Source organism: Phoca vitulina, unplaced genomic scaffold (genome assembly GCF_004348235.1).
Source record: "Phoca vitulina isolate PV1807 unplaced genomic scaffold, GSC_HSeal_1.0 scaffold86, whole genome shotgun sequence".
Lineage (NCBI taxonomy): Eukaryota > Metazoa > Chordata > Mammalia > Carnivora > Phocidae > Phoca > Phoca vitulina.
In genome coordinates, this window is record NW_022589789.1 from 3,932,456 (window position 1) to 3,953,674 (window position 21,219).

Here is a 21,219-nt window from a genome sequence, read left to right on the forward strand (position 1 = left end):
AAGTCTGGACCCTTTTTCCGTAGGCTGGTTGCCTCAGTACCTCCAGCAAGCAGACTCCTAATGAGGCCCCTCCCAGCTCACCAGCCAGCTCTCATTTCCAGCACTAGCATCCGCTTAGCAGCAAGCTAGAATCTGCTTTACCTTCTTTAATAGCACACTGCTGGATACACACATAAAAACCAGCTAAAGATCAGTAGACCAATTATCTTGGTCCAGTCGTATAAATAAAATAATTCGGAGCATTACATTGAACCTGTACCATGGAATTTTATGTTTTTAATTCCTGTTTTGAAATTGTTTATCTATTGTTTATCTTTTTTAAGGTTTATTTATTTATTTGAGAGAGAGAAGGGGGGGCGGCAGAGGGAGAGGAAGAGAATGTCTTAGACAGACTTAGGCAGAGCATAGAGCCTGCTATGGGGCTCCACCTCATGACCTGAGCCAAAACCAAGAGTCAGATGCTTAACCAACTGTGCCACCCAGGCGCCCCTCCTGTCTACCATTTTATAAAATATGAATAAAGGAGAATAATGTCTGTTATTTGAAACATGCATACAGAGGAATTTATAGCACAAGTCCAAATAACCAGGCTGGGGAAGACTAAGCTTGGCGAAAGCGCATGTTCAGAGAAAAACTGATTTTGCTTTATGCCCTTTAGCCAGACAACACCAAAGTACTTCCAACCCTAGACTGAGAAGGCATGAAAGAATCTTGCTTAAGGTCCTTTTTTTTTTTAAAAAAGATTTTATTTATTTATTTGACAGATAGAGAGAGAGACAGCGAGAGAGGGAACACAAGCAGGGGGAGTGGGAGAGGGAGAAGCAGGCCTCCCGCCGAGCAGGGAGCCCGATGCGGGGCTCGATGCGGGGCTCGATGCGGGGCTCGATGCGGGGCTCGATCCCAGGACCCTGGGATCATGACCTGAGCCGAAGGCAGATGCTTAACCAACTGAGCCACCCAGGCGCCCCGCTTAAGGTACTTCTGAATCTACACAAAGTCCTGAGAATTCAACATGGCCCCCTCGTGATTTTGGTATCATCATTAGCTGTCCCTGGTCCCGGTGAGCCTCATCCCCAGTCTGGTACACTATGGTTGTTCTGTTGACTCTTCCTAACCTTCCCTGAGAGGATGAGAGCGATCCTGAGAGGCAGTGATGGAACCTGCTAGAGGCCTCTCATGCAGCAGTGCCCTGGCCTGCAGGAGTCCTCCTCAGATTCTGAAAGAGAAACAAGAAAAAGTAAAGGGTCATTTGAAGAAAATAAAAAAAAAAAATTTAAAAAAAAGAGAGAGAGAGAAAAGTACTATGTTTTCCTATGGCTTACCCTCTGGTTTTCAGTCTCCTAACTACAACGGCTTTACCTGGTTACTTTAAGGATTTCAAATCTGCATATAACACCCAACACAAATACATACCCCAGACAGATGCATACACACACACACACACACACACACACACACACACACAGAGACTCTTTCTAAATTGAAAATATTAAGACAAACCAACAAGAGATCAATTTCACAGTTGTGGCCATTTTCTAGTGACGTAAATTGGGGCAGTAACTCTACGGAATTGATTTTCCAGACGATATGAAATACAGATATGGCATGCACAGAACATTAGAACCAGAAGTGACCTTGGAGGTCATCTAATTTTATTTCCTCAATTTGCACATGAAGAAACTGAGGTCTCAGGAAATGATATAATTTGTTCAAAGTCAGGTATATGTTCAATATTAAAGCTGGCATTAGTTCCCAGGTCTCTCTAAAATCTACCTTTTTTTCCATTCTGTCCTCACTTGCCCTCCCTTGGGGCTTATAAGCTGAAGTTGTCTTCTTAACCCTGATTTTTGTACTGGAGGTTTTGCAAACAGCTATCCTGCTCAAGTGTAAACATGTTTTGTGGTTTCCACACATCCTATGTGTAATATATTCTACAACAGCTGAAAGACTTGAAAGAAATCTAATTGATACTTTCCTTATTTCTAGTGTTTGGTACATTCATTTAAGAATTCTGTCTCTTTCTATACATCCCCCTGCTTTGCCCCCAGTTTTGTGGAGGAGTCATTTCTGAGACTTGAAGGTTTAGTTAACTTTAAGCTCTTATCAGAAAGCAGGTGAAAAGCAGGAGGAGGAACCCCATTACCCAGTGCCTGCTGGTCCTCATAAATTACATGCCTGTTCCTTTTTGCTGTTTAATTTCATAAGATCATCCCTCTACCAGTCACCTTGGGCAGGAACTTACAGAGACAATAGACAATCTAGGCAGATGCTTGAAGAGAAACTGTTGCCAGGGGGTGGGAAAAAATGGATGGAGTGGACAAATTACAGGGTTGTCTGTTCAGTCATGAGAATGGAAACATGTCTGTGAATCAATGTATGAAAAGGATATTTAATAGGATGGGAGAAGTCACTTTAACACCTGTTCCTTCGGCAGCTGAATGTGCTAGTGCCAATCACTCACAGTCTGGATCCACTCTCCAACTCTCCAAGCAGAAAATGACCTCACCTCTTATTCTTTAAGGATTGAAGACACAGAACAGGGTCTATTTTTAACAGAACTGGGAACAATAACCATGGCATTGACTGCTAGGAAAGTCTGTCTTAGAAGCTGGCCTGAAGCATTGAGGAATCAGAGCCAGGGGAGAGAAGGAAAGAGATTGTGAGCTTGTTCAAACACAACCACATGAAATGAGGAGTGCAGAAAATAAAAAATCTGAATAAAAGGTGAACTCATTTTACCCTGAAAGTTACTAAGCCTAGAGTCATAAATGCCAAGATAAAGAGGAAGAGGCTCAGCTAATGCTTTGTATTACAATCCGTTATGGTAATGGAAATTTTTCTTTTGAACTGTAGCTGTCTGTGTTGACTTTGGTAAAGTGGAAATTCAGGCCCATTGATTGGGAAAGGATTCTGAGTAAGTCTCAGCAGGACTCAGACCAGAGCTTTGCACAGTCCCCCACAGAAGGGCACCCTTTGCAGGGATCACACAATGAAATGTTTTTTTTCTGCACTTCTCCAAAACTTGAGGCTTCCTCCATGAGGAAGAATGCATTTCATCAGAGACTCTCACTGAGCTCAGTTTTATTCTTTTCCACGCACCTAAACCAGCATTGTGGTGAACAGTGCAAAGAACACAACATCATGATTCTCTTGGCCTCAGAAATGCATTACTACACTTACAGTTTTTCTATTTCTCCAGAGATGAATAATGCATCTAGAACACATTTCCAAACAGCTTGCAACTTTTCTTAAATAAAACTCAGTCTTTTTATTGTATTCCAAATTTCTGGCTGATTCTCGACTTAATGTTCTCTAAGAGTTTCTCCAGTGAGACACTGAATAGCCTTCAGGACCCAGGTGTGGATCTCATTCAGTTATTCCCCCACAGTTTACAGTACAGAGACATATAGGTACAGTGCAAAGACATATAGGTAAGCAAATAACAAAGATGCCACATAGCAAAATTATAAGAAAGTAATACATAGGATGTTGTGGGAGTGTGAGGAAGGTGGTAATTAATTCGGCCTGCCAGAGGGAGTTCAGGGAACGTCTCACAGAAAAAAAGATGTCTGAGCTGGTTCTTGTGGTGGAGGGTAAGTTGGTATTTCAAACAGGAAACAACATTTGCAAAGGCCCAAAGGTGTGAAGATATGTGACACATTCAAAGAATAGTCAGTAGTCTGATCTGGCCAGAGTGTTAAGCACATGGGGTAGAGAAGGTGGGGGGCTGGGCAGTGAGTAGCAAGAGATGAAACCAGAGAAGTAGGTGGCAACTGAACCGTGAAAAGCTCTGTACCAGATGCCAAGGACTCAAAACTTCTTTTAGCAAAAGAGCAGAGAACCCCCTTGACTTAACAGCTGCATTCTTCTTCAGTGCATAGACATCCCTTGATTTTTACCTATAGGGGTTTCCCCTCCCCAAGGCTTGGTAACGCGTTCTTCAAGTCCATTCACTTCCCTCTTAACCTTCCAGGAAGACTACATTTCACAGCTTCTCACACAGGTATATGGAGCCATGTGATTGAGTTCTAGCCAATGTAATGTGGGCAAATGCAATAGATGCCACTTCCGGAAAACTCTGGTGAAGAACTCTGAGACTCCAAAGATGGCAGAGTCACCAGATGGAAGGATCGGGGGTGCCAGCATGCTGCATGGGAGGTCATTCATCAAATACTCAAGACTCTGACTTCAGTGAGAAATAAACTTTCTACGCCATTAAAGCTACAAGGAGTTGGAGATGGTCCATTCTGGTAGTCAGCCTATCCTAATTCAGTGGCTGAAGAAATTCTCAGGGGAAAAGTAGCTGCTTGCACATGATATATCCCAGTGTATGGATAAATATCAGTGGCGCCGGCTCACTTTTCTCCAGCAGGACTGCCAGTGCATATGTCTAGCCTCAGATTCTCTCTGACTCTAACTTACAATAGGTTTGTGGTGGTTCCCTCATTCTTCTAGCCCTGATTGACCATCTCCATAAGGCCATGCAGAGCCAGTACCATAAAACCAAGTCACCTCTCCCCTTGCTACTCTCGACCTGTACACATCATGCAGGGTATCAATTGTGTTTTAGGAGACCCTTTCCTCAAGACCACTCTTGATTTTATTTTGATTTGATTTAATCTGTATATAAATATAAGGAGTGTTTGGGAGCTGCAGCCTATAATAGGTCTAATCTCCATGCCTCTCTGGAGATAAGCCTGAATGAAATTTACAGGAAATTCTTCCAGGAAAATCTGAGCCAGTTCTGAAGAAGTGAGAGTAGGAAAAGGATGAAGAGTCAAGGATGAGAACACCTCACTTGGAACTCTAACACTTGTTGTGATGGGCTTGTAACATGGCTTGAATCACTGTTTTCTGACCTGTTGTTTAAAAGGAGTTTTTTAATCCAGAGACTTAGGCTAATCTTTTAAGATTTGTCCTAAAAGATTTCCTTAATTGAATGTAACACTCAGTAATTTGAACTCATTTCACTATCTGATACCTTAAGTTTTTATATTCTCTGATTCTGGGTGGAAGTGTAGCATAGCAATTCTGAGAGGAAGCTCAGAACTCCTCTGAAGGGATCCAATTATTGAACATGCTGTGATAAGGTTACCTTCATGTTTTCAGTATTCCTGCACTGAGCTTTATGATCTCACAAGTTACAACTGGCATCAATTTAATGAATTATTTCTCAAAGAAATCTGTAACAGCATTTTACAAAGCTTTATTATTGCCATATTTGAGTCTTCTTTTTAAAATTATTTTTATTAAAGCCTGCTGAAAATTTAGACAAGATGATATGGGTTATTCCACAAAAATGAGAGTTCCCAGAGGAAGAATCTAGAAAATGATTCAACACCATGGAGTCAGACTCCCCAGGATGAAATCTTGGCTCTACCAATAAGATGCCGTAGGACTTTGGACAAGGTTCTCAACCTCTCTGTGCCTCAATTTTCTCTCTGTACCTCAAGTTCTTTCTCTACCAAGAGATTCATATCAGTATCTGCCTCATAAGGCATGGAAATTGTATCATTTATTCACAATTATCCATTTCCTTTTCCTCTTTTCCAGTTTTCCCTGTAGACATCCTCATCCCACTGATTGGGGATGTGGACCTTGTGACTTGCCAAGATGGGCCATAAATAGATGAGCCATTTGCCTCACCTGAGCTGAGGTTTTCAGAGGCATTGCATGTTCCCACGATGTTCAAACCTTCACCCTGAGACCATCAAGTTTCATGCAGTGGCTACTTCTTCATCCTGGGTTCTGGAATGAGAAGACACAAGGAGCAGAGCCAAGATGAGTCCAGCAGAGCTGCAAATATCCAGAAATTCCAGAACTTTTAGGGTTGAAAATTGAAACTTTCTCATTTCTAACGGGTTAAAGAGTCTCAAATTAAGATGAAGATTGCTCACAGATCCAACACACCCATTGTCAAGTCTACTGATTAGATTAATATGGCTCTAGTAAATTATCTCAGTTAGACAAATGGCTCAGGGAAAAGAAATTAGGGTGCAGTCCGTCTGAAGCTTGATAAGATCAAAGTACCTATGAAGGTATTTCTTAAAAAGTAATGGGTATGGCTATTGACTTACATGGAACTTACTGGAATCAAACTGATTAAAAAGAAAAACAGTTTTATAGAGAAATCTATTGCCAAAGCACTCCCAACCTAGATTAGAAGAGACTATAAGTATTCAAATCATAAAATAACCCTTTGGTCTCTAATCTTCTATAGGGGCGAAGCAATCTGAGATAGCTTCTCAGTCACAAATGGCATCTTTTCCAATACTCACTTCAGAAGAGGCCAAGGAGGATAATGGAGAAGGAAGAGCTGTCCAGTCAAACCTCATGGAGAACAACAGGCTAGAAATGACTCCCAGAAAATGTAACTGGAATAAATCAAGGAACATTCCCTACCATCAGGGTGGACAAGCTTGCAACTTTTGCTCAGTGGAACATCAGAACTGCTATTAACCAGTGACTGGTATGTACCTCCCATTCTTGCAATCTTTTAATAAGGTGTCCCTACTCCACTATTGTATTATATTAGTTTTGGGGGAGGAAGAAGACAGACAACTTTTCACTTTAGTTCATGGGTCTCTAATCAAGAAGAGCAGCAAGGAGATATAATATATATTTACGAGATTCTGGACTTCTGAGCCCAGTGCCTGGTAGTTTTAAGTATCTTGGGAAGAGGTGAGAGCATCTTGTGGTCAGAAGAGCAAATTGGGGCAGATTGCATTTTTTGTGTATGATTATTTGTCTTCTCATGGCCGTTACCAGCCTTCTAGGTAAATGGATTATCCTTGTTTGCTCCACTGGCTTTGGGTGTGGCTATGTGACTTGCTTTGGCTAAAAAGACACGAAAGACTATGTTTGTCATGACTGAAAAGATGATTTCAGAAGCATCGCAAGTTTCCACCAGCCTTTTTGCTGTCTCAGAAAGCATCTTTAACCGGGTTTTCAGAATGAGAACGCATGTAGAACTCAGCACAGGCCCGCAATGCTGCAGCTGACCCCCAGCCCCAATGTAATATGATCCTGAAATCCGTATTTATTGTTGTAATCCACCAAGATATTGAAGTTGTGTATTACAACAACAAAAGTTAAGACATGAGAATATCTTGAGGATTTTATGTGATAATTCATGCTTCATGCAATGGCTGGCACATCCTAAATTCAAAATAAATGTTAAATTCTGTCGTTGGTGTCATCTCTCTATCTCCACTCACCCGTAACAGCTCTAGAGACAGAATTGGCATTCTTCAATATTTGTGGAATGATTGAAGATGAATTATTGAAATGTATACCCTTTCTAAAGTTAAATCAGGTGAATAAAATAGAGAATCACTTTGCCAGTCCTTAGAAATCTAATGGGACACCCAGTAAATTGTAAGGGACATAGTTACTTGATCTTTGAAATACCTGGACTGAGGAAGCATATGATATGAATGATAATTTTTAAAACTACCAATAAATATTTTGGGTCAATATTTTTTGCTCTTCTGAAAGAGGAGAGTCAAGTTTTCTAGTATGAGAGTTCTGGAACTATAAGAAACTCGTCATCAGTTCTCTTGGTACCAAATACTCAGCAAACCTGAATAAGACTCAAATTCTTGTTAATGGGGCTTTTTGAGAACACCATTGCAGAGCAAGGACATAACAACATTCCTTCTGAGATTTTTAAGATTTTTTTAAAATTTTTTATTTATTTGACAGAGAGAGACACAGCAAGAGAGGGAACACAAGCAGGGGGAGTGGGAGAGGGAGAAGCAGGCTTCCCGCTGAGCAGGGAGCCCGATGTGGGGCTCGATCCCAGGACCCTGGGATCACTACCCGAGCCAAAGGCAGACGCCTAACGACTGAGCCACCCAGGCGCCCCTCTCTCTGAGATTTTTAGACTGTTGCCCCAAGTTGACTTTTGGAGATATAGTTGATAAGTTTTAAGGTCATTCATTTTTGCACCTTAAAAGGTTCCTACAAATAATAGCTCACTTTAAAGCTGTAGTAACAAGGGAAGAAGGGTGCTAAAAGTGGATAATAAAAATTATGAGGGATTTATTTGGGGCCCTTTAATATTAAGATGACACCTTGGAAGGGCACATCTTTATAAAATTTGAAATGTCCCCTTGGAAAAAAAAAGGATGTCCCAGAGTCAGTGAAATACTATCTTGAACCTCCCTCGTTCTGAGGCCTGCAAAGCTTTAAGTCAGCACTAAGATGGATGTTAAGGGTAGATTTTTCTTTTTTCAAAATAATCATTATTTATCATGGCATCACCTACATTTACACTGTGAGTTCAATTTGAAGTACTTTTACATCCTTTCTGCCACGATTCTCCACATCAACCCCACGAGTCAAGCTACACAGGCTTTATTTCCATCTGTTTAACAGATAACAAAATACAGGCTCAGAGAGGTTGGAAGACTTGCCCAAAGTTGCATAGCCAGCAAGTGGCAGAGGTGGCTCATTTTGCCTCAGGACCATTGCTCCTTTATCTATTATTAAACCTCAATTAAATAGTACCAGTTGACTTCCAGTATTTAAATGGCAGAATACAGATGTAGCTGTCCCTTACCTCTGTCCTGCAGAAACATGAGAAGCAGAACTGAATGATGAACCACAGTTATCCCATCCATCCATGAGGCAAGGTGGAGGTGAGAGACTGTGCATGGCAGACAGTGCTGCCAGTCTCTGTTGGACACGAAGAAGAAGTCTGAAAGAGCTCACTCTTATACATGACTCTGCTGGGAGGAACTTCCCAATGACTTAGAAAGCTCTGTCCCTACGTCACAGGCACTAAATTGCTGGTCCAGAATGCGTATCCTGGTGAGGATGGGTGAGAGCCAGGTGGGATCATCATGGGATGGAGTATAAAGACACTACAAGAGAAAAGATGGAATGAAACAGAGTGTGGGGGCTAGGGGACAATGGTGACAAATTAAAAAGCATCACCAGAAATGTGTACTACAGACCAGGCAGAAATTGGCATCAAGAATGTATATCACCATGAATTCACGAAGGGAAATGAAGTTATTGATTGATTGATGAAATAAAAGTTTCACGTTGGGTTATGATGGCCCTGGGAAGCGAAAGGGAAAAAATAGATGAAACAAACCCTCAAGGAAATATGAGGGTAACTTTGGAAGCAGCACGAAGGAGAATAGACACTGCTGAGAGCACATAAGGAAGGTGGACAACAAGCATGAGAAAGTGAAATGGCAATAAACAAGAGCTGGAAGGGATGGGCGATGAATGATCAATAAAGAAGAAACATTCATGAGCTCCAGAATTAATGAGACTGGAATCTAAATTCTAAATGGCACTTCTTATTCAAGGGGAAAAAACTCACATCAGACCATCAACACTGAGACATATCCTAGTAAAGTCCTGGATATCCAAGATAAAGAAAGATTTCCTTACAATGGAAACATTATATAAATAACATAATTCAAAGGAAAAAGAGGATAAAAAGGAAGGTAGTGTAGGTGTAGAGAGTTCCTTAACTTTCACACCCAGGCATCGAAGCTGATAAACATCATTTAATATGACTTTTTAAAATATACAAATAGAAACATTAAGAAAAATATAAAAGTCAAAATCAGCTACTAGAAGGAATACTGGGGAGAAGAAATGGCAATTGCTGATTTCACCATTTATATATACAGTAAGGAGTCAAAGAATGTTAATCAAAGAAATAGTGGTCTTTTTTTTTTTTAAGGTTTATTTATTTGACGGAGAGAGACACAGCGAGAGAGGGAACACAAGCAGGGGGAGTGGGGAAGGGAGAAGCAGGCCTCCCGCCGAGCAGGGAGCCCGACGCGGGCCCGATCCCAGGACCCTGGGATCACGACCTGAGCCAAAGGCAGACGCTTAACGACTGAGCCACCCAGGTGCCCCAAAGAAATAGTGGTCTTAAGTATACTACATTCTTATAAAAATAAACCACTAAGTATTTAAATCTTTCATATTATCAGCAAAAAGAAAGATAAAACACAGACCACATAGTAAAAGACAGAAATAAAAGCATCAATAAGAACCAGAAGTATATCATTAATTATGACAAAAATAAGTTCTGTCACATCCACTTCAAGAAATTTATCCTTCAGATATATTCATATATATGTGAATGATGGATGTACAAAGATGTCAACTGCAGAGTTGTTTGTAACAGCAAAAGCCTGGCAATGATTTACAAGTTTATTAACAGCAACTGATTGCATAGATTATAACAGAGCCACAAAATGGAATACTATATGGCAGTCAAAAAAGATTGACGCAGCTTCAAATCATACTGTTAGGTTTAAAAACAAGGTATAGAATACACAATCATTTGTATGAAAAACATATGCACGTATACACATATCCGTGTATGTGTGGATGAATGTAGGCACATACTGTCTTTGGAAGAACAAAGAAATGGGTAAAAATAGATGTCACGAGAGAGGGAAATTGGGTCAGTGGAGGATGAAGGCAAGAAGAGTGACCCTTCACCAGGTACCCCCCACACTTCCTGAACTGTGCTGTGTGCAGACTCTGTCTAACCAAAACCATATAGATTAGTAACTTATAAAAGGCAAAAACCAAACTGGTTGACCTTGTTATGCAAGTGCCAATTTATAATAGGTTGGGCATCAACATAATTCCCTGCCTAGAACATCTCTGACCATCCAGTTTGCTCCTGTGTGCCATTCAAAGATAAGACTTTGCCTCGAAGCCACTTAGAGCTAGCCTTAGAAGGGACCTGAACACAGGCAGCACCATCATCCAGATAGAAATGGTCCAGACCAGCAGCCTAAGGTCTACTTCAACAGAAGGGTAGAGAATGCCCAGCATTTGCGGCATGCTGATCAGATACGAGGAAACGGAGTTAAATCGGACTGAAGTCACAGCTATAGTTAGATGTATGGTGTGTCCAGGGGCATGCCAGGACAATCTGTGAAGCCATTATTAAGTACTCTACATTTTTTAACCTTTATAATGGAATGTCCATTCCCACTGAGAGCACCCTCCTGCAGACATCATTCAAAATGAGAAAACATTTCTTTCTTTGCCTGTATTTTGTGGATTTTTTCAGGTTTCTACTAATAGATTATAATCTTCAGACCTAGACCTGAGGGACAATTTACACAAGACTATTCACACAGTATGATCTTCCACAATTCACTGTTTCAAGGCATGGGGGAAAAAAAAGAATCACAACTGCCTAGGGAGAAAAGAGAATTATAAGGGCAGCCTCCCTCTTGAGAGTTGAATTTGATCCTTTAAGGCCAGCAATTCAATCTTTTAAAAGGCACATCTCTGTCCTAATCAATCAAGCTTTCATTTCCAATGGCAATAACCTTCCCTAGGCACTCAAGAAGTCAGAAACTAGAGCCTTAGTACATGAAAAGTCAATATGGTATTTTCTACTAAGTTGACTTGCTCCTACAAACCGACCCAGGATTTTGTCAGCAGGAAATCTGATGTTCCAATATATCACGGGATGTCAACACCATCTATCAGTGCAGATCTGTCACATTAAATGGAAATGATGTGGTTTGCATCTGGAACTTCAGGAATAGAGTTTCTGATAAATTTGAGAAGAATCAAAGATAAGAAATAGCCCCCAGTGTGCCCAACCTCACATCTTGGGTTATATTGCTTTGTGAGGAGTGTGTCCAAAGTTAACTGATGAGATATTCTCGGCCATAGGGGTCCTGATCCTAGTTACTGATGATAGCAAGTAGCTTTGCAGGTGTCACTGGCCAAAAAAAGGGTCAGAAACCATTGGTCTGATTTCAGTCCTCTGTCCTCTTCATTAACAAAGTTTTGTGTGAAATGATAGGAAGATTCATAAAATCTAGGTGACTCACACAGTCGCATTGATAGTACAAGACATTTTGTAAGGATTTTTTTCCAAAGTGCCACATTAGAAATTTGCTCGAGGAACATTCAAATTTTCACAAGACTGGAAAAATAGTTTTCTTTGCAAACATATTCCAGGGACTGAATAGTCAATATTACATCATGATGGAGTTTGTATCTTAACACACTGGTGAATGAGTAGTTAATGGATGTGAAGTCCAGAAGCCTGGCTTCAGGTCATAGCCCCATGGTACCACCACAGCCACCACAGTATGAGGCATGTAAGGCCTGGAGGCCATTTAACTTTCTAAGCCTGCAAAACAGGGATCAGAATAGCTAGTCCACCTTTTCTCAGGCCTCCTGGGAGGACTGATGGCAGTGAAGTTTGTGCTTATATTTTGTATGCTTAAGAAGGGATGTCATTGTTCAGGTAGTAATTGGTGTAGTAATTCTGGCTCTTCATGAGTACTCTGCATCTAACACTTCATATGACAGTTTCTTAGTTGGATCGAATTCTTTTAAAAAAATAACACTTTATTGGTATGATTGACATACAAAAAGCTGTGCATATTTAATGTATCTAACTTGATGAGTTTGGAGATAAGTATACACCCATGATACCATCACCACAATATATGTAGTAAACATATTAATCACCTCCCAAAGTTTTGCCCTGCCTGCTTTATTTATCTACGTGTGTGTGATAAGAATACTTAACATAAAATCTTAGCAAAAATTTTTAAAGTACACAATACAGTATTAACTATAGGCTCTACACTTGACAGTAGATCTCTATGACTGATTCATCGTGTAAAATTGAAACTTCTTCGTCTAATTTTTAGGTTAAAATTTCCTGCCAGTACTATCACGAAAATTTTTTATAGCTCAGTTGGAAACCAATCTTTTTTATGTCTTAACAGTATTATCATAAAATAAAGGTAATAATAGTTCATTTCGTGACACTTTTAGATTCGTTCTGATCATTTCCTCAGACACGCAGTTATAAAAGTTGCTGGTTAAAAAAAAAAAAAAAAAAAAGTTGCTGGTTACAACTATGCTTAGATTTTCTTTAAACAATCTAAGCCTTTTTCTATTGCCTTTTGTTCAATTAATACACGTAGTTATTTTAAACTAGTAACTGTTAAACTAGTTTAACAGTCTTGTTAGTATCTATTTTCCAGATATTTAATAGGACAAATTCCGGCAATGCCATCCCTCTGAACTGCCTAGCTGCATGTGGATAGGACATTTTCATTTTGCTACTGAGTCCTCCCCGCAAACTAACCAGGCCGGAGAGAGCCAATGCGTCCGTGGATGGACCCCTTGCTATAAGTCTGGGAATGGAAGCACCATCTGCTGTGCTGGCAAGTCACCCAAGGTGCACACAGGATGGAAAATGAATCCATCCTGTGGCCAGAGTTGGAACTACCTGGAAATCCTCCCGGACTCCCTTAACAACTCTGGCTAAGACAGCCTGGCACTGGTGGTTCGTAACTAATAAGCAGCAGTGTGAGCCTGGGTGCAACAGGATTCCTTTCAGCAGGTGACGAAGGTCAGGAGACAGACCCATAGTTGTTTAAAGGTCCCAACAGATCGTTTAGTCCGAGGGCCGTGCTGAAGAATGTCATATCTGCCCAGGGAACCAGTTTGTGGTTTTCAAACAGGACAGATGGGTGTGGGCTGAAAATGTGGCATAACCAGCAAGAAAGAACCGAAATTGCCAAGCGGGAGACGTAGCTACACGCCCTGATTATAATCTGTTGCCTGGCTGCTTCCTACAACATGAGCTCATGACAGTTACCTATAAGAACATAACGTACGTAGCTAAAAATAAAGGAGGGCTTAGGGCATTGCTTCATCTATCATCACCAGTCCAATGGCAGCAAAGTGTTCCAAGAGAAGTTCTCAACAAGAGGAGCCCCCATAGCCCCAGTCCTGGCACTGTCGTGGACAAGAGCAAGTCTTGCAAGGGCTCTGGGCCTTGCCATCCTCGTTCGTAAAATGGAAATAACAGTACCAGCTCCATTCTTCCTCGCAGAATTGTGCTGAGGATAAAGAAAACCAGTCCACAAGTATCCACAAGCTCCCAGTGCTCCCAGAAGTGTAGACCCTGAGGGGGGCTTAAAAAGGGTTAAGAAATAATATCTGGCCTGCAGTATTTCACAATAGATTTTGGAGGACTCGGGACTAAAAACCTGTGAAATAATGGTAAACCACTGGACCATATTTGCACAAGTGCTCGGTTACTGAATATAACCTGTAATTCCCCTAAGGCTTCACAGGCAAGGGGGGTATCCAGGGAGGGGCCACAGCTGGGCTGGATCCTGAAAGATGAAGCAGGATCCAGCAAAGATTCCTTTGGCTGGGCAAAGGAAGGAAGGACAGGCGTTCCTCATGAGAGGTACTGCACCAATGAAGACTTGAAGGGAGCAATGAGCTGGGTCGTTCAAGGGACCATGAGGCAATTGGCAAAACGTTCAAGAAGAGTAGGGAAATGCTAAGTGAAATAAGTCAAGCAGAGAAAGACAATTATCATATAGTTTCACTCATATGTGGAACCTAAGGAATAGCATGGAGGACCACAGGGGAAGGAAGGGAAAACTGAATGGGAAGAAATCAGAGAGGGAGACAAACCATGAGAGACTATGGACTCTGGGAACAAAACTGAGGGTTACAGACAGGAGAGAGGTGAGGGGATGGGGTAACCAGGTGATGGGTATTAAGGAGGGTACACATGGTGATGAGCACTGGGTGTTATGCACAACTAATGAATCATTGAACACTACATCAGAGACTAATGATGTACTATATGTTGGGCTAATTGAACATAATAAAAAAAAGTAAGAGTAAGGAAATGGAGTTGTGCAGGGAGGATGAGACCTGATTAAAGCTACAATGAAACCAGGGTGAGGACGTATGGACGAAGAAAGGGAAATAGAGGTCCAGGGGTTTTTCAAGCAACAGTGACCAGTGTATAAGGAAGATTGTAAGGTCATTAGTATGTACGCTGGTCAGAGCTAAGAAGATGGAAAGTAATATGGAAAAAAGTCTATTACCCACTCTTAATAGTGGTAATAGAAAAAATAGAGAGAGAGAGAGGAAACATTTTGAAGGAAAAAACTGGAAAGACTGGATGACTGGAAACAAGGGCTGGAGTTCATGCAAGTGTTTGAGACTTTGAAAGACAGTATATACTGACACTATTTTTTCGTGCTTTACTTTATTGGGGGATCATTTCAAGTCATTGTTCCACAGAGCATTCTGAATACAGTCAATTCATCAATTACAACAGTATTTCCTCACCACGAACAGCTATTCATTACATGGTTCTGTAAGTGGGTGTTCTTGATTCTTTCCACCTTGATCTAACATCAACTCCCGCTCTCCAATTTTGCAATAAATGTTCAGTATTGTGTCCTTGTCATTGGTCTTCTCTAAAGAGTGGATCTCCGAAGCTTGAAAGCACAATTGTTTGTAGAATCTATCCTTCTTTGTTTGAATCAGTACACTATTTTTATGAATTTTAGTTACTGGATCTTAATGACAAGACACAATTCCAACTTAGTGCACTAGATGGCAGACAATAACTACATTCTCTCCATCCCATTCAAAAAAAAAAAATGAAAGCCACAGTGTGGAAAAACGAAGAACTATGGCTCACACATTTCTGTTTGCCCTTTAAGCTCATCTAAGAAAACACAACTTTTATACCTAACATCTATCTACATTCCACTGAAAAGAGAGAGACGGATTTTCAGTCTATTCAGACCTGAATATGCATACTTTGCTTTTTGGGGGTATTTTGTTTTTTTGAAGTTTTTTGTTGAATTGACTTTATTTTGTTCAACCCAGGTAGGAAATGATGGAGGGGACAAATAATGAAAGTGGTAATGATGACATTATGAATGAGACCATACTGATTATAATGCATTATTCATTCATTCATTCATTCATTCATTCATTCATTTTTGCAGGGCAGGGTTGGGGCCGTTCAGGTGGGAAGGGAATTTATAGGTGGAAGGTATGGTCAGGATGAATAGCAATGAGATTATTCCCAAAAGCCATACACGGTCATCACCAAAGTGATGTGCCCGGACAGCCCAGGGCTGAGATACATTACCAAAAGTTACTTTAAGGAGACATTCAGTTTATCCTTCTGCTTCTGGATACAACTATCCTTAATCACTTAATAGAAAGAAGCTGACAGTGGACTTCAAACCCAACTCTAATATGGAATTGCTTGGAAAAGTGGCTTTAGTCAGCATCCTTTGTAAAGATGGTTTTGGTCAACATCCTTTGTGTCTATTTTGTGCAACACACTATACAGTGAATCCTACCTTTCCATTGCAGAGAAGCCTGTGAGACATCTACGCATTTTTTAATATTTTGGCAACATTCAATATCCTCCTACATGTTTTCTAATTATATCTAGAAAGTAAAATAAATATTTTATTTAGTATGAAATTCGGTTGAAAACTCTACATATATAGAGACGAAGTGCCTGGTGAAGTCTAATATTTTTAGATAGCCAGCTTGAAGATAGGTTTGTTTTTCCCCCTCCAAAAAATCAAGGAAGAGACAGCTATTTAAAGCTAATAACAAGCTCATATTCAAGACTTCTTATTTCTACACATTTCCTAAAATCTCCGGTCGTTGTGAATAACCTGAGCTTTTTCCTGACCAGCTCTACTAGGGAAAAAACATACAGCTTATTTCGAGGTATGCCTCCACACAGCGGGCCTTCCATAGGCTTGCTCTCGCCCTCCCTTGAACTTCCCCTTTGTGCTCTATTTTAAGTGGAGTGACAGAGGACAGCGCCGAGGACCGCCCCGCCCGCGGCGGCGTTTGGGAGCGCGCGCGCCCGGCTAGGATCGGGCGCGCTGCCCAGCCCCAGGAGCAGGCTGGCTTCCGGGCGTGCGGCCGGCCTGCGCGCGGGCGGCTCGGCCGCGCCCCCGCCGCCCGCCGTCCGCGCTCCCTGCCCGGGAGCGCGGCCGCACGGGAGCGCGCCGGAGCTGCCCCGGGACACGCGCGGCTGCCCAGGGGTACTGGGCATCGGCGGCTCCGCCAAGACGCGGCTGCCTTGGTAACTGACTCACCGTTACCGGAAGACAAACGACCCTGGCCCACGGTAGTGTCAGCTTTTCTCCGCGTGATTTCACTTGCCGGCTTTCCTAGCAAGGCGAGCGGCTGATCCGTGTGAGCACTATTACCATATATAGAGACGAAGTGCCTGGTGAAAAAAGGAACCCAGGAGAAGCCTGAGTCAGTGGCCTTGGGTGGGAGTGACTGTTGGGAGGGTCAAGACGAAATGTGCCCTTCAGCAGACGCGATTACTAACCGTGTTAAGTCTGCAGATGATTCAAAAGACAGATCGGAAAAAGGAAGTGTTGCAAATGCCAGCGCACTCAGGGAACTCGCAGGAGTTGCTGCACAGTCAATTAAAGTTATTAAAATTCTGGAGAACTTGAAAGACAGACTTTTCTCAACCTTCATTTAAAAAAATAATTGTTGGGGCACCTGGGTGGCTCAGTCGGTTAAGCGTCTGCCTTCGGCTCAGGTCATGATCCCAGGGTCCTGGGATGGAGCCCCGCATCCGCCTCCCTGCTACGCGGGAGGCCCGCTTCTCCCTCTCCCACTCCTCCTGCTTGTGTTCCCTCTCTCGCTGTGTCTCTCTCTGTCAAATAAATAATAATAATAATAATAATAAATAAATAAATAAATAAATAAAATAATTGTTACAACCTTGATTGCTACATTTGCTTTTTTTTTTTTTTAAGATTTTACTTATTTATCTGACAGCGAGAGAGGGAACACAAGCAGGGGGAGTGGGAGAGGGAGAAGCAGGCCTCCCACGGAGCAGGGAGCCCGATGCAGGGCTCGATCCCAGGACCCCGGGATCATGACCCGAGGCGAAGGCAGACGCCCAGCGAATGAGCCACCCAGGCGCCCCTGCTTATTTTTTTAAAGGAAACAAGAAATATTCTAAATAGAAGCAGTCCAGCTTATGCTCTAGGACAAAAACCTCTGTGCCTTTGAAGCATTGCTATACTTAAAAATAATGCAAATATAGACATAAGACAACCTTGCTGACAAGTCTAAATATGGTTAGTAATGGCTTTGCTGTTTGTGAGGATTATAAATATGGATAGTAAATATGGATAAATATGGATTATAAATATGGATAGTAATATGGATAGTATTGGATACTTTATTGTAAGTATGGGTAAATACGGATAGTAATGGCTTCGATGTTTGTGAGGTGATAATTACTGGCAGACCAAAAACTACAACCACCAAGAATTTTGACCAGAATGGTTTCAAGAGGAGGCAAAGGACTTCTGGATGAATGTTTGGAAAAGGATGGAAAGCTTTTATGGCTCTTCCAGACTCTTACATTTGGCCAGCATGTGCATAGCTCACACTACCTCACTTTCCACTCATAAAATGGTTGTAGCCTCTGTCTCTACTTAGTGTTTAGTACTCTCTTAAAATCTTCTGTGATTATGCCCATAAAGCTTTTTGAACCCCTTGGAAGCAATACATTCTCATTTTTAAAACTTACATATGGTTATATTATCAAGTAATAATATATAGTTTAGCATATATGTATATATATGGTTATATTGATTATCAGGTTATAATAAGTCTGTCACATGGGAAGTTTAAACATTACTAAATAACCAGAATGAGCCCATGGGCTTATTCTTGGATTCCATAAAACTGGCACACACACAAAAAGAGTATTCTGTGCAAATCAACTAGAAAAATACTTCTAAACCACTGCTAAGACTAAATGAGCAAGGTGACATAGGAGACCAAATAATTACCCAGTGAGCATTTCTTTGCATGAAATAGGGAGAAAAAAAACAATCTTTTCCTCCAAAACAATATTTTTCCACTAAATAGACTATCTTTTTTTTTTTAATAGGAGTTAACATTCTCACTGTGGAAAATTCAAACAATACAGAAATGCAAAAAGAAAAATGTGAATACCATTTTATAGTTCCACTCTCCCCAAAGACCAGAGAGATAATATGCTGCCAAACCTCTTTCTAAGGATAGACACACCCACACGCCCACACGCATGCATGCACAGGTCCATGTGATTGTAAGATAATGTTCTACAATGAATTTTATATAACTTTATAGACTAATATGTATAGATCAACACCATTTTTTTTTAAAAAAACTTATTTATTTATTTATTTGAGAGAGAGAGCATGAGCAGGGGGGAGGAGCAGAGGGAGAGGGAGAAGCAGACCCTTGGGCAAGCAGGGTGGGGCGGGGGTGAGCCTGATGCGGGGCTCCATCCCAGGACCCTGGGATCATGACCTGAGCGGAAGGCAGATGCTTAACCGACTGAGCTACACAGGCGCCCTGCAACCCCATTCTTTTTACTGGCTGCAGCCATTGACTGGATACACCACAATGTATTTAATCTGTTTCCTTTTGATGAAATCTTAGGGTTTCCCTCAGTGGTTTACCTATTGAAGGAAATGCTGCCCTGAACATCTTTGAATTTTTGCATGCCCATGACCAAGTATTCCTGCAAAGGTAAATTACATAAGAGGAATCTCTGGGTCAAAGTTTATACACTTTAAAAATGTTGTTAGAGGGGCGCCTGGGTGGCTCAGATGGTTAAGTGTCTGCCTTTGGCTCAGGTCATGAACCCAGGGTCCTGGGATCGAGCCCCACATCGGGCTCCTGACTCAGCGGGGAGTCTGCTTCTTCCTCTCCCTCTGCCTCTCCCACTGCTCATGCTCTCTCTCTCTCTCTGTATCTCTGTGTCTCAAATGAATAAATAAAATCTTTAAAATAAAAAATAAAAAAATAAAAATGTTGTTAGAGTTTCAATTGCTCTTCTTCCCCTCAAAAGTACTCCATGTACCCACCTCCTACATTGTCTGAGTGTCCCCTTTCTGTAGCTGTTGTTTCTGCAGCTGGAGCCATTCTTGTTAAGGTACGTTTGAAGTTTTACCCGTTTGACATTATGTTATTCTGATCAAAGACCCCTCCCCAAATGTCTCATCTGATCCAGCCAATCAGTTCCCTTGCCGTGGGTTTTTCCCAGCAGGCAAATGGGAAACAGTGTTCCCTCTACTATTTGCTACACAAACACCTAAACACAGAGATCTGGAAAAGCTGGTATCCAGAATGTGGTTTAGACATGAGGTCCAGCAGGTGGCTCCCACTCCCCCTCGTTCCCAAATCTGAATGGTGCGATTCCCACCTGCTTTCTGACTTTCTGAAGCCATAATGAGCATGCAGAGAGAGAGAGAGAGAGAGAGAGAGGGTTGGCAGGGCCTCCTCAGGCCTGGAGTCAGTTTCCCCACCAGATGCAGGAAAAAGATAACGTGGATGAGATGAAGTCAACCATGAGTTCATCTCTTTTAACACCCAGTGCTTCCTTCTGTCCACAAGTACATTTGGCACAGACAACTCTTCTGGAGAGGAAGCTAGGAAGGGCCGGGTTGAAGGCAGGTCAGCATGAGGGAGCATTGCAGAAATGACCCCTCCCCTAATGTTGCTTCCTCCTCTCTTGATTTATAGGTCAGTTTTCATGTGTTCTTTTTTTTCTCTTTATTGGCTAGGCAGTTCTACATATTATTTTAATTCTACTAGTAGTCATTATTATATTCTAACAGAGAAATGTGGGTCCACATTTTCTATCAGAGTCTAATATCACGTCAGAGAATTATGTTCTCTCCTACTGAGAGACCTCAGTCGGGACATTTTGCAAGCTTTCACTTTTCCCTCCCTCCCTTACACTTTCCTTTCCCAGGCTTTACTGAATAATGAGCCCAGTTTTTCAGATTTTTCTTAGAATATGACTTCTTTGTCAAGATCACTTTTAATTGCATCATACTTCAGTTATCCAAATTTATTTACATTTAACTTTGAGTTTTATTGAATTTGTACTATTGCTGCCCTTTCTTGTACATTATCTTTGTCTTTCTTGAGATCTTTATTGCAATTCTGTTTTTATTTACCTGAAATAGTTTCACAAGTAATTATCCAAAAAGTGTACCTTGTTGGTCTACTATTCCATTCTGAATCTCTCAAATTATAATCCTCTTCCTTGTTAACTTGTAGCTCTGGTAAAACCTCACATCCTTCATAGTTGTTGATATTAGAAATGGGCTTTTGAAAAACAATTCCTTCTTTGGTTGTTAACATTTTCAATCTGCAAACACAGTCCTTTCTCCAGTTCTGAAGAATTATATTCTATCAGTTCATTAATTATTCATTCTCCCTTGCTTCCTTTTCTTGCATTTAGAACTGATTATTTTTAGACTTCCAAATCTGTTCTCCAAGATGCTCTTTTCTCATGATCTTTCTCCTTCTTTTGTGTGTGCTCTATCAACATCATATGGCTCTTAGAATTAT

General features: G+C 41.3%; 1 long non-coding RNA gene across 1 annotated transcript; it reads right to left on the reverse strand.

The window, feature by feature from the left end:
- Positions 1-1,148: 1,148 nt before the first annotated feature.
- Positions 1,149-16,982, reverse strand: LOC116626389. Its single transcript, XR_004298276.1, has 3 exons — positions 16,929-16,982; positions 5,647-5,748; positions 1,149-1,216 (listed from the first exon to the last, which is right to left on the reverse strand). It is a non-coding gene; the product is annotated as an uncharacterized LOC116626389 (long non-coding RNA).
- Between the last annotated feature and the right edge of the window lie 4,237 nt (positions 16,983-21,219).